This window comes from Capsicum annuum, chromosome 1 (assembly GCF_002878395.1).
Source record: "Capsicum annuum cultivar UCD-10X-F1 chromosome 1, UCD10Xv1.1, whole genome shotgun sequence".
NCBI lineage: Eukaryota > Viridiplantae > Streptophyta > Magnoliopsida > Solanales > Solanaceae > Capsicum > Capsicum annuum.
This window is the reverse complement of record NC_061111.1, coordinates 47,399,834-47,405,871: the sequence shown is the minus strand read 5'-3', so window position 1 is coordinate 47,405,871 and position 6,038 is coordinate 47,399,834. Positions and strand designations below refer to the sequence as shown.

Genomic DNA, 6,038 nt, shown 5'->3' with positions numbered 1-6,038 from the left:
CTATCTGGTAATCGTGCACAATATTCATATAATAAAAGAAAAATGCAAAATTATAAATCAAATACGGAAACATAGTTATACTCTAAAATTAGTTTAACAATGAAGGAAAACTCCAACAATTTCTAAATAACATCTGACTCAGTCTGTGAAATCTCTACTAAATCTCAAAACAATACTATCGAAAGTCTGGGACAAGGTCCCCAGTAGACCAAAACTGTAGAGTGATGAATATCTGTAAGACATTAGGCCTTTCAGAATATCGAAGGCTTACCACTGCACAATCTCTTCTGTTGTCTGAATTATCTACTTCTTATCTTGACCCCTAGATTGTGCCTCAGAACCTGAGAGGTTGGAGGGGGAGGGGGTCAATACAGATTTACTGGTACGCAGAGCTAATCCAAAATAGTCATTTATAATCAACATATATGAGAGAAATTTAAAATAGTTCATAAACATATCATATAGCAAGAAATCACATGGGCATTTTAAAGACTTTGAAATATTTCTTTGAAACCATGACTCACTCTTTGTCTTACTTTTTAGCTAGATGGTACACCCTGCAATCTGTAATTCCACGGGATATACGGAATTCACCCTTGACGTGGTGGCCAAGCACCCAATCCAAGTTTTCCACAAGGATTGAAGTATCTATAAGGGGGACACACAAGATCACATAGCAGGGTACCAAAATCCCTAATCAAGTCAACATGTTATGGTAGTGCACAAGATCACAAAGCAGGGCACCTAACCATAGTCCCAATTTGGGACAAAATGAATCAAGGTACAAAAGATCACAAAGCATGGTACCATAATCCTGTGTCGGCAAATCACGGTTTCTAGCATAGAGTTTTTCAACTCGTACTTTCTTCGGGTAACCATCTAACTCTCTTAAATTAAACTCTAACTCTGTCATGGCATACATTTATTGGTATCGTCATACCATTAACTTGCAAGTCATAGTACCACATCAATTCTCCAACTTTTCATGCCATTTACAACATGCACATATACAAAACTTTCACACACATAAAAAACATGCACCATGGTTCTCAACGTGTAATAGTTTCAAGAAACTTTATCATTTATGAGTAATATCATGTTAATTGCAAAAACTCATGCTGTTGATGGTTTAACACAAGTATAGTGTGGGGTATAAAACATTATCATGGGGGATTTAAAGAATTCACAATTCATATACATCGCACCTTTTTGAAATTCAGATCACATGTTCACAATTCAACAATTGAAATATATGCAAGCCAACAACCCCATGATATTTCAATATTACTTTCAAAACCATATCACAAAACATGTTAATGATATTAAAACAAAACCGCATTTGTAAAAACATGTGTATACATATAGATAGTAAGGTTTTGTGTAAATTCTTTTCAAAAATCATGCCCATGAAATTTGGGACAACCCCACGTACCTCTATTTCAGAAAGTGAACGGATGATTCTTGAAGCCTACGATGCGAGGATTCCAAATCTCCAATTATCTTCTAAAACCCATGGTTAAGTCTTGAGCTATGAGGATGTTCACAATTCAACAATTGAAATATATGCAAGCCAACAACCCCATGATATTTCAATATTACTTTCAAAACCATATCACAAAACATGTTAATGATATTAAAACAAAACTGCATTTGTAAAAACATATGTATACATATAGATAGTAAGGTTTTGTGTAAATTCTTTTAAAAAATCATGCCCATGAAATTTGGGACAACCCCACTTACCTCTATTTCAGAAAGTGAATGGATGATTCTTGAAGCCTACGATGTGAGGATTCCAAATCTCCAATTATCTTCTAAAACCCACGGTTAAATCTTGAGCTATGAGGATTTTTAGTCTAAAACCCTAATGGAGTTTCTTGAGAGATTTTGATGAAAATAAACTTACTTTGGTGTTCTTGGGATTAAACCCCATGTTAGAGATGATAAGGGGTTGGAGAAGTACCATTTTTTCCCTTAATGAGATAGAGTAAAAATATAACTGGTGCCCGATTTTATGGGCCACCGCGATGCACCACAATTGCTGTGCCTCACTGGAAATTGCCAATTGAGAAATTGTCTCACTCCGCAATATGCCACGATCACAGAGTCTTACTGAAAATTAATGAATGTGAAATTGGGATCCTCCGTGATGCGCTAAACACCTGAATGATGGTGTCTTATGACTAGTACATAAAATAGCCGTAACTACCTCACCGAGTGTCTATTTTAGATGAATCTTATATCAACGGAAAGCTTATTCAGTCACTATGTAATGAAAATTTGAAATTTAAATAATTCCACCGGGAATTGAGTATAATTCACTCTAGAATCCCATGCTTGATACTTTTAGGGACAACTTTTATCTTGGAAACTTTTGGGGCATTACAAATGGGCTGTGAAAAACTTGTATTTTTTATGCTATATCTCTTTCTCTGTCAACTTGCTTTCTCCTCATCCTTACATCATTTTTTCCTAAAAGATCACGCTCATGCTCTTCTGTAATGCAAGCACATGTTTACCATTAATCCTAATGCTTCTGATAATTGTGGCTTTTCTAAACCGAAAACTCTTTCATGGAACAAGAGCACAAATTTTTGCTCATGGAATGGAGTTCATTATGATGAGACGACATGAAAATTGATTGGGATTGATCTCCATTGCAGCTAACTTCAAGGCAATTTTCATTCCAACAGTATCCTATTTCAGTTCTCCAATCTCAAATGGCTTGATTTATCTTTTAATAATTTTTTGGGTCTAATATTTCACCTAAATTTGGTGAGTTATCTAGCTTGACGCATTTAAGTTTTATAGGTCTAATCCCAGCAAAAATCTCTCACCTTTCTAAATTATACTTTTTCAGTATATGGACTGATGATCAATATGGGCTTAGACTTGGGCCTTACGATTTTGAACTGCTCCTTAAGAACTTAACCCTATTAAGAGATCTTGTCCTTATCTCTGTGAACATCACTTCCAACATTCCTATAAATTTCTCTTCTTCTTCTTTAACAACTCTATGGCTTCCACGCACACAGTTACGTGGGGTACTGCCTAAAAGAGTTTTCCACCTTTCCAACTTAGAATACCTTTCTTTATCAGACAATCCCCAACTCACTATTAGGTTCTCCATGTCCATATGGAATAGTAATGCATCACTCATGAAGTTATATCTCAGTGGTGTGAATTTTACTGGTAGAATCATTTAACCATCTAACTTTATTGACCTACTTAATGTTGAGTTATTCTAATCTCTCTGGGCTATTCCTAATCCATCCAACGTAAGTGAACTCCTGTAACACCCCACATTTTTTAGCTAGAAATTGAACCATCATTATTATGTGTATAAATCATAATCCCATGATTTACTTTTGAAATCACGTGTCATGATCCTTATCCTAATGTGGGAAGTTTTTTTGAAGTGAAAGATGTTCATAGGAATCATGTAACACCCCATAGTCATAACATTCTTTTAATGTCTCTAAAATGACCTATAGGACCTCCGTAGTGATGGTAGATCATGTGTTAACATTGTGGGAGGTGTTGGGGGTGTTCTTGGACCTCAAAACTAAGTAGGCATCACAAAATAGAGCTTAAGCGATGGCTAGGCATCGCATTGACACCATCTACCTTCACTGGAAAGGTTTTTCCATGGATTAGGCGCTGCCAACCTTGGATTTGGCCATGGCTTAGGCGCCGCCACCTTGGTTTTGGCCATGGTCTAGGTGCGGCCAACCCTATTCTTTTCGATGTAGGAGCTCCATTTTGGAGTTATTTTGAGAGCAACAAGGTCTTTTGACACTACATAACCACCCCTAAATATAATTACATGAAATCAGAGTCCCTAATACGTTATAACTCTCTCAAATCCCTAGTTCATCCTTCTAAATCACAAGAGGAGATAAACAACTTAGGGTTGCACACTCAAGCTTAAAGGGTCAATCTTTTCATGATTTCTTCATCAACTAAGGTACGTGGGACTATCCTAAACCCTATAAGAATGGATTTATTGTTTTCAAACTTGTTTTAAAGGTTATATATGTGTATATATGAAATTATTTCAAGATCATTGATAAAATCGTATTGAAAATATTGCATCTTGATGAAGTGTTGCAAAAATTATGGTATGAAGTCCTAAACTTGAAATATTTTTCATGTGATCATGTTATGTTTAGAACTGTGAAATTAAATTAGTGATTGGGATATGTAATTCCCTCTTTTTCTCTGAATTTCATCGATTTTATATGTTGAGAATGGGTTATAAACATTGCTAAATGTTTGAGCCTGTTATGTACAAATTGTACTGTCTATATGAGATAGTGAAAGGGATGTTTTACTTGTTTTATAAGTGATCATGTTCTCCATTAAGAATGGTTTTAAATTGATGGAAAAAGTGACCACCGTATATAAATTATGGAAGAGAGAATGGTTTAGTTTTCAACTATGAACTTTTGTTTTAATTTGGAAATTTTTTGGGTGGTCAATAATATCTTTTGAAATAAGAAAAGGGCAATTGATATGTTATCATATGGCTTGCAAGTCTGGATAAGACGATACCCCACTTTTTGATATGGAAATTTTCAAGACGAAGTTATGGTTGAAAGGGTCTAAAAATTGGACTTAAGAGAATTAGATGGTTACCCGAAGAAGGCATGAGTCCCTGACAACTCATTGCCCAAAATTGCGATTTGCCGACATGAGTTTATGTTATCCGAAAGGGAAATTGTACGTTGGCGACGGTCTTATGGCATAGTAGATAAGCAAATACTCCAACCCTTGCCGTAAAATTGGGTTGGGGGCTTAGCCACCGAGTCAAGGGAGGATTCAATATAGCCTATGGGATTATAGATTGTAGGGTATACTATATACCTCAGAAGTAAGACATAGAGCCGAGTTGATTCATGCATATGTTTTGAAACCTACCGATTATGACCATTTGTTTTCAAATGTTTTCTGCTGACATGTTTTATGAAATTCTCTCACCTATATTATATAAAATTGTATTTTGTTTTTGGATTGTTCTGCGTACCAGTATAATTGTATTGACCCCCTATATTTCAGTATCTGAGGCTCAGTCTCAGGTTCCCGCTAAGCAGTAGATCGGTTTGTCAGAAATTTGCAGTTGGTGAGCCTCCCTTATTTTGGAAGGCCTCGTTATGGACATTGTCATTTGTTTTTAGTTCATGGTCCGACTGGGGGCCTTTTTCCAATTTGAGATAGAAGTTTTTTTCATGTTGTTAGAGATTTTGCAGACTGGTGTCATGTGTTTTGAATATTTATGAACTTATATTCGCATTGTTTAGTTGAAGTAAAAGAATGACCATGTTTTCATTTTGTCATGTTTTTCGCATTTCCTTTCAGCATATGAATTGTGTGTATGATAGCTAGTTAGAGAAGGGCTCTCGGGCCTTCATGGTTTGGGATGTCCGTCACAGTCAGGGCCTCAGTTCAGGTCGTGAAAAATCCAAAACCTACAATCCCTCTACTTGTCATTAAACTACTTGAATGGGACTATACCTTCCTGGATATTCTCCCTTCCATCACTAACTGAACTAGACTTGAGCAATAACTTTTTCAGTGGCAAAATTCAGGAGTTCAAGTCCAGAACATTGTATGTAGTTGTTTTAAAACAAAATCAGCTGCAAGGTCCTATTCCAAAGTCACTCCTAGACCAGCAGGGCCTAAATTATCTTATCCTTTCTCAAAATAATCTCAGTGGACAGATTGCTTCAACCGTCTGCCATCTGAAAACACTGCGAGTACTAGACTTGGGAAGCAATCATTTGAACAGAACAATCCCACATTGTTTGGGTGAGATGAGTGGACTTAAGGTTTTGGGTTTAAATAATAATAGTCTCAGTGGAACAATTAATACAACTTTTAATACTGAAAACCGACTCAACATCATGAACTTGGACAGGAATAAGCTGAAGGGGGAAGTTCCGCCATCATTGATCAATTGCAGATATTTGGAATTCCTTGATTTAGGCAACAATGAGTTGAATGAAACATTTCCAAGTTGGTTGGGAGGCCTTCCCAAT

General features: G+C 36.2%; 1 pseudogene; it reads left to right on the top strand.

The window, feature by feature from the left end:
• The first annotated feature begins 2,388 nt into the window (after positions 1-2,388).
• The window catches only part of LOC107848261, a 4,513-nt pseudogene continuing 863 nt past the window's right edge, over positions 2,389-6,038 (top strand).